This window comes from Periplaneta americana, chromosome 3, assembly GCF_040183065.1.
Source record: "Periplaneta americana isolate PAMFEO1 chromosome 3, P.americana_PAMFEO1_priV1, whole genome shotgun sequence".
Taxonomy (NCBI): Eukaryota; Metazoa; Arthropoda; class Insecta; order Blattodea; family Blattidae; genus Periplaneta; species Periplaneta americana.
In genome coordinates this window covers 119,363,509-119,376,811 of record NC_091119.1, presented here as the reverse complement: position 1 = coordinate 119,376,811, position 13,303 = coordinate 119,363,509, and the positions used below count along the sequence as shown (strand labels likewise).

Genomic DNA, 13,303 nt, shown 5'->3' with positions numbered 1-13,303 from the left:
GATGGGAGAACGGCCTTATACTTATTCACTAAAATGAACGAAGCACAAACCAAATTCAATGCCCCACATGCACTACTAATCCTCTAGGAGGCAGAGGAGCCAGGATGCTGTCTGCCATGATTCTCGGTAAAGTTGGGCACAACCGCACAGTGCCATCTAGTATGTAAAACATTCAAAATGGGACACACAATTTATTAATGTCCAACCTACATTACAAAATATGGTACAACTTCGATTTCCTCCTACACCACACACGGGAGAAAATGCGTACTTAAATAATTAAAAATAACTTCAAAATTATAACACATCACTCCATACTGGATAATTAGCAAAGTAACATACAATATTCAGCACGACTTATGGCTTATGGGCCATCTCAAACCCCAATCTCCACCCCACTGTGTGCAAATCCTTATATGCTCGATCACTTATGGACTACAATTAACAATATGTATCTCAGTCATAACCTCATACAATACCAGATTAAACTAGAAAGTAATTACATAATTAAAATAGGATATTTGGGCCAGGGAGCATTTGTTTTTGGTACAAGGATAAATCATTTAACATGTTTCTTAATTTTATTGAAACTGTATTTAAATAATTAAAATACGATCATTTTGGTCCAGAAAGCACAAATTTGGTGCAAGGATAATTCCTTGTTTCTTAATTGTTATTATATACACAAAATTAAAATAGGATCATTCAGTTCAGGGAACATTGGAACATTCGTTTTATATTTTCCTAAATTAGTCTTCAATACACCCTTTAATAAATCACTTCAAAGTAATGTCAACATAGCGTGGATTGTGTGTGAAGGTAATTTTTTGTTGGTTTGTGAGCTCCTACAAAAACTTAACAAGTCAGTGATGAAGAGTATTTCTCTCTTTGCAATAAAGTACTCCATTTACATTCTACGGAATCATTTGTATACATTCTAACAGATTACATTGATTTGATGGCCGACTGACCTGTATTATACATACTTTTCTCTTCTTTTTTATATTTTCTATTGTTTCTTTGTATACTTTGTTTGCAAAGGTTGTCCCCTATTGGGAGAAGTAAAATAAACAATAATAATAGGGATTTGTAGCATATTATTTTAATGGCAGCTTTAATTAAGGGGCACATGGACATGTGCTTCCTTGAATTCCTTTATTGAGAATATGCACTAACTCATTCGGCATTTCCACACTTACAATCTATACAAAACTAGAAAGGTATTGACAGTTCTCTCTCACATACGCGGGAAGGGAGCGATGTTGTGAAGTTGTGCAGCTCTTTGCACCGCCTGTCTGCTTTGTCGGAACTATGCAGCTGACACGAAATCGATCGTAAACTCATAATTTTGTATCATACAGTACTTTTTGATCAGACTAGTATAATAATAATAATAATGTCCACACCTGTGGAGTAACGGTCAGCGCGTCTGGCTGCGAAACCAGGTGGCCCGGGTTCGAATCCCGGTCGGGGCAAGTTACCTGGTTGAGGTTTTTCCGGGGTTTTCCCTCAACCCAATACGAGCAAATGCTGGGTAACTTTCGGTGCTGGACCCCGGACTCATTCCACCGGCATTATCACCTTCATATCATTCAGATGCTAAATAACCTAGATGTTGATAGTGCATCGTAAAATAACCCAATAAAATAAAAATAAATAATAATAATAATAATAATAATAATAATAATAATAATAATAATAATAATGATAAACATATGAATGAATGCAAATATGGTACATAGTGTGTAAGCGATAAGTTGTCTCCATTAATACCTTACGACCATTGATTTTTTTATACTTGAAACCTAAATTCTTTAAGGGGACACTCAACTTAAAAATTGGAGAAAAAGTGTCATAGAAATGAAAAATTAAATTTCTACACTAATTTACGTGACAGAACTAAATCAATACGCAGAATTCTTCCCCTATTCATTGAGAAGTCACAGTCAAATCTACAAAGCCAAAAAATAAAAAATGATAATTAAAAGTGGTACTTCAATTAATGATTGATTGAAATATCACTTTTAATTATCATTTTTTATTTTTTGGCTTTGTAGATTTGACTGTGACTTCTCAATGAATAGGGGAAGAATTCTGCGTATTGATTTAGTTCTGTCATGTAAATTAGTGTAGAAATTTAATTTTTCATTTCTATGACACTTTTTCTCCAATTTTTAAGTTGAGTGTCCCCTTAAGACAGTGTGCAGAAGCAACACTGCAGTGGAAAAGTTCCACATCTTGAAGCGAAGTTTGTAGCTTTTTTAATGTAGGATGCTCCTTCTGTCGGTAATATAAATATACTCGTACATGCCACCGGATTGCATCCTCCTGAAAGGCATCTAAATTTGTCACCGCTTTTCCACTTTCCTTTTCTTTCCCGGGGTTTCAAGTCGGAAAAATCCATCCTCTTGCTCGTTCAATTTAAATTTCTCCTTTCCTATTTAACAATGATGTTCTTTCCTATTTTGAGAGTCTTTGCAGTACTATTTACCACCTGTTGTACAGGAATAAGAGGACCGCCATTGTCTCTTCTTTCTCAAAATAGTCCCGCACATTACAAACCATTCCTCTTGCCTGACTTGTAAGAGGAGCACCTTTTCCATTACTGCTAGACCTCCTGCTGTCCCTTGTAGCACTCCTTTCTCTCTCTGAGCTCATGGTTCGTTTTGTGCCGCTAATTGCACACTATAAATCGCGTTACAAATACACTCACAACTAAATTAAATTAAAACTAAACTCAAACTTATTCTACCTTCATCAACAACAAATATCTGCGAAAACAATAGTCATGACAGAACACCAATACTTGCTGTAACACAGTAACGAAGATTCAACATTTCCGAAAAAAGCAACTGGCTACCACGTGCTAGCTGCAAAACAGTCGGCAAAGTCGGCCTGTTGTCATGGTCTCTGACTGGCTAGTTTGAGCGGTTGCCATGGTGACGCTTTGAAGCCACTGAACTGTTAATACCGTTCTAGTTTTGTATAGACTGTAGAACAAAATACAGCAGGTCTAAATAATTAAATGTTGTTAGAATATTAAATGAAATGGACAATTTTCCTCAACACCTTATGAAGAAACCACAATATTGATAAAATAGAGAAGAATGAGGGGTGTTGAGGAAAAATTTGAGAACAATAAGTATTGCTTTATGAAGCCACATAACCAAGGAAAAATAGTATCCTACAGCTATAGTCATATGCCAGATAACTCTCTGGAGATAATATTTTGTAACTATAGCTTTACACAATGAATAAATAAGTAAATAAAGTAACTAAGTAAGTAAATAAATAGATAAACAAAATAGAAGTCCTCATTTAAAAGCTTAAAATATGCAAAATACAGAGCAAATAAACAAAACTGTGAATATAAGTTCCAAAATCAATGTAAAATTAAATGGGGGGGGGGGGGGAACATATTTCGTCTGCTTCACTTAAAATAGAGGTCATCAATGCTTTATTTCTATCCAATAGCTGGTACTTGACTGCATCATTCACCCAAGTGTTCCCATCTAGGAGTCACATGTCAAAACTGCAATTCTTTTTTGCCAGTGCTTAAGCGTTTTCCTCAGCCCACCATAGGAAGAGTATTATAGTACTACATGATGACGAAGATTATTAATGGAGAAATGGGAGTACTATACAAAAACTTACCATCAAGCATTGTCTCTGCCCACCACAAATTCCACTTTGACCTGCTGGGATTCGAACCTGAGTCACCAGTGTGGGAAGCCGACACACTAACTGTTCGGCTAATGGTACACAGTCATAAAGTAAAAAATTATAATACAGATCCATGGGGCATGTTTGGAAAGTTGACACTGTTTGTGAATATTTCTGCCATAGATGCTAATCATGTTTATGATTTTGCACATATGCAATGACTTCTTTAATTCCTTGGCAACCAGAGATGCCTTTGTGAGAACATGCAAACCATGTTTATAAATTGTTCTGTGGATTAAACATTTTTTAGATGTTCGTGCACCCTGTCAACTATGGAATACAGTGTTCTGTTTTTTTTTTTAAAGCTAGAAATGCACAATCAGTGACATTCCTCAGATTTGTGTGGTGTATTGTCAAAATGCCATGAGTGATGGAACAGTGAGTAAATGTGTCAGAGAATCCAACAGAGTTCATGCAAAACCAGGCACAGAGCAGTCAACTGTCTATAGTCAATGATGATCTGGTGAGCATGTCTGACAGAATCTGGGAGAATAGACAGTTTACAAATTCACTGCTTTCCTTGCATTTCCCGCAAATTTTGTCTCTCTATGGAAAATATGCTTGCACTGGGTGTCAAGAGATGATCTCTGAGGAACACAAGAACGAGAAAAGATGCCAATATGTTGACCTTTCTAGCACATTCAGTGCAAGCAGACATATTGGCACAGGTGACGAAACAGGAATCCCCATGTTTCTCTGGAATAGAATCTACAGTTCATGGACTGGAGGCATACTTCAATGCAAAAAAACACGAGATTCAAGCAGACTATTTCAACCCCACAAAATCATGTGCATAGTTTTTTGGGACAGACAAAGTGTTTTCCTTGATGAATTCTTGCCTCAAGGTAGAATAAACAGCAGCATATTATGAGACCCTGAAGAAACTGCATTATACAATCTAAAACAAAAGGCATGCCATGCTTACTCAGAGATTGTGTTGTTTCATAACAATGTTTGACCACACTTGGCTCTTAACTCAAGTTCTTTCAGGTCAACATAAAAAAAAAAAAAAAAATTGAAATCAAAGAAGTAACAAAATGTGTCTTCATAGGTGGCCCTGTATTATGAGGAAGGGGTGTAGAAACTGGTGCTATGCTATAAATGCTTCAGTAATAGTGGGAATTACGTAGGGAAGTACAGTAATTAGAAGTATGGTGATTTTGAATAAAGTATTTCTCCTTTAACAGCCAAATAGTACTGTGCATATAGAAAGTCTTTGCAGTAACATGAACACGGTATTTCGCCCAACAACAGCAGGTATAAGCTTGTAACTAAGTACCACATTCTGCCAGAGTTGTTAGCATCACCTTTGAGTGGAGGGATGAAGGGCAACAGTATGAAAAGGTTCTGTTAGTGTGAAATTTAGCTCTGTAACAAGTGGATTTTACCTGGTGGTGACAATGCTGTCTATCGAAGTGTGTTTCTAAGCATAGTAAGACTTTTTGTCCCGAGCAGTTCATCCCAGGTCACTAACATCCCAGGAATTATTTTACCACAAACAGTTTTCGTATGAAATTGTTTGTACCACACAATTGGGATCAAAGCTTGACACTTTTGTCCCATATTTTTGTTCGTTCCACTTGTTAGGTACAAATACAACGACAAGCCTATATGTTACTGTTAGAGTATTCTCAGAACTCATACAACATTGTCACTTAAAAATACAGTGCTTGTTGTCATTGCTATAGCTTTACAAATCAATAGGTTTCTAAACTGGAAGTGTAAATTACAAAATTATCTGTAAATGGACCCGCCAAGGCTAACTATGTCTAAAAGGGGAAAATTCAAACTCATTTACAGAGGTTTCTTATACTCAAAACATAGGGAAGGAGATGTTAACCCTTAAACTGAAACATCGATCAGTAGTACATAATTAGAAACATTCGGTCTGAGAGAACTGATATGATTTAATCGCTTGTTTGCATGTTTTATTTCACTATTTTTGTTGTATTTGATACTATATGTATTTATTAACATACAAAAATGATATACAGGGCTTTCATTTCAAAACTTCCCAGTCTAAATAACTAATTATTTAAATTGAATCCAATTTAAACAAAAACACACCAATTTGGATATAGAGGGGGAAGTCTGAAACCAGGCTTAACTGCATTTTAGATTTCATCCCCAACCCCCCAGCCAACCCACTTTGAAATTTCAAATGGCAACCCTATATTTTTATACTTAAACATGAAAAAGCATTCAATTGTTCATACATCTCATTAATTTGTTTTCGCATCTTTTGTTTTCCATCATCACCTAGCAACCTGTAATTTTGTTATTATCAATTGATTGTAGGATGAAAACACAACTTATTTCGTGTAATTTCCTAAATTTAATCAATAAGGATGATTTATGTTCTTTCTTGAAGAGTATACATCATTTTAAAATAATTTAATACACAAACACAACTATTACATGAAATGCTCAATAAGTTTTTGTAGCTTTATTCTCTTCAGGTCTAGTCAACAATAACAACAATCCAGATTGCCAGGCGACGATAGAAAACGAAAGATGCGAACAAGTGAATGAGATGTATAAACAATTGAATACTCTTTCATATTTAAGTACAAAAATATAAGGGTGTCATCTACATGTCTCAAGCTAGTTTCATTATACTTCTTATATGCCGCATATCGTAACTAATTAATAAGGTGATCCACTTCCTTGCTTAGCCATTCACAGCCCTCATTCATTTGTCACTGCATATGTGATGCACAATTTTCTGCTACATTCTAAGCAGATGGGGTTGTTACACATTATGCATTTGTAAGATGTTTCCTCTCCTTGAAGGATGGACACTTCGAACATGTATTTCTCTTCTGGAACTGGAGAGTGTGACTGTCAAATGAAATCTCGTTTGCATTTTTTTTCCAATGAAAGACTGGAGAATTTCATTTTCATCATGTGAATAATTATTGATCGGAATCTCATGTACATTTTCTAGAAGATTTTCAGGTTTCCATCATAAATATTGTCACTTTCCAAATCACTTCCATCTATTCTTTCTCCTCTTTCTTCCTCTCTCTCACACATTACAAAGTCAGGATCGGCATCCGTTATTCCTATTCACACTCGTCTTCAGTCATGTTCCGCCAGTGTGCAAATTTCTTTTCAAAATTCTCGTCATTGAAATAAACCTTTCTTTCTTCGAAGATGTTGATGATTTACCAGTATTGCCACAGTTCCAAAAAAATGCCTTACAATTAATAAATTATACTATTGAAATGAAAAAGAAAAAAATCAGAAAACCATGAAGTATACACAATGCGAAACATTCGGTCTTACATACCTAACAGATTTAGTGCGTAATAAAAGATACCAGCACGATTTCACAAAATGATCCGGAACTTGCAACAATCGCTCAGTAACTAATTAATAACACCTGTGCATTGTAGACAAATGTCTCAAATGAAGGTACTATGGAGGAGGGAGGCGCAGCTCCAACAGTGTTGCCACAGTATACAATTCACAGACTGGTGTTTCAGTTCCAGGTTAAACATGAATGGAGATGTGAGAAAAGAGAACAGTGTTCAGGTCGATTACATTTGGCCATAGGTACCTTAGAGGTACTGTATGAAAAAGAGCACATACATGCTCCAGAATGGGGTAAATGTATGGACGCAGAAGTCGCTTCAAGCATTAGGGAAGGAGCTTTATCATTAAGTGAAAGTACGACATCATTAATAAACAGACACTTATTTTCCACATCAAGTGAAACGTACTTGAAGCTTAGTTACCTTCCATTGGTTACCACTTATCTTCCCTTTTAAACAAACAATTACATCATCATTATCATCATCATCATCATCATCATCATCAGCCATGCAGGTTATAGTCCCAGAAGGTTGTTACGGTCCACAAAAGTTTTCAGCCCATATCTTCATTGGATGTCCAGTTGATCTTCTGCCTCTAGGTTGGTAATGCAGGATTGCATGAGGGATTCCAGTCCTAGACATATCCCTCACATGCTGACGCCAGTTATCTTGATAGTGACATATGTTTGCTAGTATAGAGTTCATTTCAAGTTCCTTTAAGATGTCTTCATTTCCTTTATGGTCCCACTTAGTATAACCAGCTGTTTGGCGCATTAATCTCATTTTCACTAGCAGTGATTCTACTTGCGTCACATTTCCTGAGAGTCCATGCTTCACTTCCATAGTGCTAAGGTTTTATACAGACGAGTGCAAGTATGTCGCTGAACTAGAGATGGTTTCATGATTTCGTTTATGATAACCATTGATTTATTATACTATAAAATTTTGTCATGGATGTCTAAATCCGTTAAGAAAGATAATTTGTAGCCAAGTTATTTATATTCTTTAACTCTTCTCAAAATACTTCCATTAATATAAATCTTGCTAGAAACGGGCTCCTTGCCATAAAAAGCCATAATTTTAGTTTTGTCAGTAGAAATTTCCATAGAGTATTTGTCTGCTATGAGTTTCAAATTGTACTGTATATGAACCTTTGTAAATCGTCCTGTGAACAGGCTAGCAAAGCTAAATCATCTACAAATAACAATTCGTCCAAATTTAAATTGTGGTTTATTGGTATGTGACCATGGGCCAAGTGAATAAAAAGTAAGCTGTAGCTGTTAGAATTAAGTATTAGCAAAAGCAATTGCTATCTAGCATTCAGTACTAGCATTAGCATTAGCTTAACATTGTGTGAATAATCTTTTGCTAATGCTAGGTAGAAAGTGCTGGAAAATCTTAGCTTTTGCTGGCTAGACACGTGTATTTACAGTGTAGCATGTATTGACGACAATACCATTATCGATTGTTGAAATTACTTTAATTAACACCTGTTTTCTTTATTTTGACTCTGTGTTGGGTTAATTCAGATGTTTTCTTTAACATTTATTTAGTTCGACTCTGGGTAGTTCAGGTGTGTAGTTTTAGAAATGTCTTCTTCGGAAAGTGAGTATCCTGATGATTGTGGAAGCGATTCTCGAGCAAGGCTTGTGACTATTTTGAGCAAGCATCCTATGATTTTTAATAAATCACAGATTCCTATGATCAAAGGTAAAAAAGAAAAAGCTTCGGGAGAGATCGTGAATGAATATCAGCAAGAACTTGGGAAGTCTACTTCAGAGAAGCAATTAAAGAAGAAAGTCCAGAATATGAAAGCAGAGGTAAAAAAGAAAACGGACAAAACAGCGACAGGTAACAAGAAAATAGTCCTAAAGCCATGGGAAAAAGAGCTTCTACATTTACTGACTTCAGATCAAAATCCTGTCTTCAGTAAAATTCCAGATGAGTCAAAATAATTTTATTTACTTATTTAAACAAGTATGAGACATTAAAAATATGAAAGTTTACAATACTATTTTTTTTAATTTAGGAGTCCTAACTGTTGGTAATTGTTCTGAGGCACCTCAAGTTACTTCAGAATTTTCCCCACCATCGCCACCTAAAAAAAAAGTCCAAGTTCTTTCTCACGAAAACAGAGGAAACGAAGAATTCGACGAGTGAATTGCAAAGACTTCTTTTATTGGAACAATTACAGCTGACAAAAATTCAAAAAGAAAAAGAGATGTTAATATTAGAGGGACTGAAAAACGATAAGCTAAGTAACAGTGAGAGTAATGTCTTAACTTACACAGTTTTGTGAATGGTCACAGAATGAAAACATCTCTTGCATTTAAATTAATAATAATTGTAAAAACAATTGAATTTTCATAAGTTTGACCACCTCTGGATTCATTCGTCGCACCAAGAAAATAATTAGCAATCGATTCCACATTCTCCTCATTAAACCTGTAGAAATCACAGTAGTCTTCTTCCCTGGTCCTTACTCGTTCCCTGTAGAACTTGGGAGACCTCAACTGCATAAATCCCCCCATTTCAAATGAAAGTTTAGAAAAAGACTGAAACCTTTAAGTCTGGGTTGACCCACACTTAAAATTTTTTAAGCAATTGCTAATAAAATCAAGACAATGCTTGGTTTTATTCACACTTTTTCTAGTATATGCTGGAAAATTTAGCTTTTACTAGTACCGCTAGATCTTTCTATTTAGCAAAAGCTTTATCTTAGATGTTATTCACTAATATTACTAGCTTTTGCCTAAAATGTACTAGTAAAAGCATTTGCTAGACTTTATTCACTTGACCCCATGTCTTGTTTTCCTAAATTCACATATCATGACATTCATATATATGTTAAATAGATGAGGGGGATAGTGGGCATCCTTGTCAGACACCAGAAGAAACCATCTTCCAGGCTGACAATTTATCTGCAATTTTAATTTAGATTAAAGTATCTTTATATATATTATAAATATTCTGAACAATTTGTTGTGGGATGCAATCTTCCACTAATATATTCAATGTTACGATTTACATAATCAAAAGCTTTTTTGAAGTCCAGAAATGCAATGTGTGTTTCTATCTTGAATTCTCGATTCTTCTCAATCAAAAGTTTCATTGTGAAGTAGCCATCACAGCATGATCTGCCTTTCCTAAATCTGTTTTGTTCTTCGCCCAAAATGTTCCCATAATATTTATATAATTTATTTTTTTTATTAAATTTGCAAATATTTTATAACCAGTATTTAATAAACTCATACCCCTACAATTTTCACAATCCTTTCTATTCTCTCTCTTGTAGATCGGTATCACAAGTGATTTTGACCAGCATTGAGGAGGCTTCTTTCCATTCCAAATCATGTTGAGGAAGTTGTGAAATCTGTGCAAAAGTGGTTCACTCAAGTTTTTAAATAGTTCCATGTTTATATTGTCTTCCTCTGGTGCTTTATTGAACTTGGAATTACTGAGTACTGATATAACTTCATCTAGTGTAATATGTTCTATGTCAGAATTTTCTGAATGTTGCATAGTCAAGGGAGATGTGTCTTGACTCCATAAGTCTTGATAATATTGTAGCCATTTATCTTGAGATATTAGATGAAGGGGGATGGACTCTCTATTGTCATTATTAAAAATTTGAGAATTTTATATGTCTGGGACTGAGGACATGTTACTTCATTTTCTTCAATTATATACTTCACACATTGTAAAAATAAAAGAAACAAACACAACATAATGTTTGACTTTTGCAAGTTTGAAATAACGCGGCATCTAGCGACGTTAGATTACCATGATTTAAACACTACAATATTCAACTTTGAATTTTCATTACCCTTAATAATCCAGATTATAAAATTAGTTATATTTCGTTACTTTCGTCACTGGTAGACAGACTGTTCAGTGATTCGTATAGAAAAAAGCTTGAAGTGAAGAGAAATAAAACTATTAAATAATAGGTACAATAATATAAAAAGTTGGAAGGCTTTAGCTCTGGTTTCAGCATATGTTGTCCAAATGTTATTTTTTATCTAGAACTTCTAAAATACATAACTGTTGTGTTGTAGATGAGTTCCTGATGGATACTTAACTGTTCAGTTAGATGAGGAAATCAATGTACAAGACAACTATGTGCGTTTTATCTACAGTAGCGTACAAATTAATCCGAACAACGTAATTACTTATGCAAAAACACTCAAACGGGATAAAAAAAGGATCTAAGACATACCTCAGTAATCTATGTGGCCTCCCTTGTTCCTAATAACAGCTCTGAGACGATTTGGCATGGATTCCACTAATTTCCCACAAATATTCTTCATTTCTTCATCACGAAACCATACACCAATGAGGGCAGAAATCATCTTCTCTTTTGTAGAACAATCCATTTGTTTGCATTCTTCTTTTGCAAATTGACCACAAGTTCTCAATGGGTTGATGTCGGGTGAGTTGTCTGGCCAGGGGAGTACCTGAATATTCTTCTTGTTGAAGAATTCTGTAGTTTTTCGAGACATATGGCATGGTGCCAGGTCTTGTTGGAACACATCTCTGCCATCCGGAAATTATTTTTGCAGCTGGGGTACGATTCTGGTTTCCAATAAGTGAATATATTTGTCAGAATTCATCATTCCCTTGATAGGTATTAATGCTCCAGGCCCTTCACGTGTAAAACAACCCCAAAACATTACTTTAGGGGGTATCTGGGTGCTTGTTGGAGATGAGCTGCTTTTACTTTTTCGGATCCTTTCCGTACGTAAGAAACACGGTGGCCGTGGACCTCGAAATGAGACTCATCGGAAAAAAGTACATTCTTCCAGTCATTCACTATCCAGTGTTGATGTAATTTTGCCCACATTAAGCGTTTTTTGCACATAACAGGGGTTAGAAGTTGCTTCTTAATAGGCTTACGAGCCCTTCATTCAGCTTCCAAAAGCCTACGCCGCACTATTGTGACGTGAATATTCGCCCCAGTGGTAGCCATTAACTCGCGGTTTAAGTCGACAGCAGTTAGTCTAGGATTTAATTTACTTTTCCTGACAATTAAACGATCATCTGTAGGTGAAGTCTTCCTTTTCCGGCCACAGTTTCCTTTTTTCTGGGGTGTGATGGATCCAGTCTCCCTGTATCGTTTTATGATCGAATTAAGAGTAGCCAAACCGATGTGACATTCTGCAGCAATTTGCCTCTGTGTCATAGAAGAATGCTCTGCTAATGTTATAATTTTAGACCGTTTTCGTGGAGTTGTATCCATTTGTGAAGACGACAGAATGTACACAGGATTGCAGTATTAAGTCTTCCAACACAACTGAAATGCTTATAAGTACAAAATGACAGGCAAAATGTCACATATTATAAAAAAAATGACAGACCTTCAACAATGGAATTACACGTACTACAGATGTCAATTAAAGCAGTATGAGCAGCTGTGAGGCCAACAATGACAGAAAATGTAAAAATATGTCGTGTTCAGATTAATTTGCACGCTACTGTGGTCTCCATCTAGTAGACTACTGACTGAGAAGAGCTAATGTCTTCTTATCTGATGGCACAGGTAATATTAATATTTTGTGTACAGAACTGCACTATCAGCATAGAAAATTTGCATACAGTTAGGACACTGCAAAAGATCTTGAAAAAACAGTAAAACCTCAACAACATGGAGGTCGGATAACATGCTTTACACCCATGTTATAACATGTCTGCAGTACAACGAAACTTTACTCTATGAGTATAAGAAAATTAAACATTATGGACTGCACTTAAAACTTTACTTATTACCATATTCTGATATGGTTACTGTATAGAACAGTCCCAAAATGATTTCTCTGATTTTAATATGGCTTATTTCGAAAAGTATGTAAGCTGTAGGAATGCAGTTAGCCTCAGTAGGCAGCTAATATCTCTTAAGTTTATTAAGTGTATGGCTGTCATATGCACAAGTACTAACTTTGTTGAAAAATGACACTGATAAAAAAATGGTGTTATCGAAATCTCAGAGGGTGTTTTGTGACCCAAATCTACAGCTCGTTGTGAGTTCACTTTTTAGCATGATCATGCATCATGTCACTTTCATCATCACATACGTGAGTATTTAACGAGCATCTCCCTCAATGTTGGACGACCATTGCACTACCAATGACCAAAACTACCAATGGCTTCAGTACTCATCTGACCTAACTCCCTGTGATTATTTCCTGTGTGGGTACATAAGGACAATATTTATATTCCTCCTTTGGTCAATAACCTGCAGGAGCTATGACATTGCCTCACAGCTG

The 13,303-nt window shown here is 35.6% G+C and overlaps 1 protein-coding gene across 4 annotated transcripts in view; it reads right to left on the bottom strand.

Annotated features, from left to right (window-relative positions):
* Positions 1-13,303, bottom strand: part of hrg (poly(A) polymerase hiiragi) — a 136,393-nt gene that overhangs the window by 14,146 nt on the left and 108,944 nt on the right. The window lies entirely within an intron of this gene.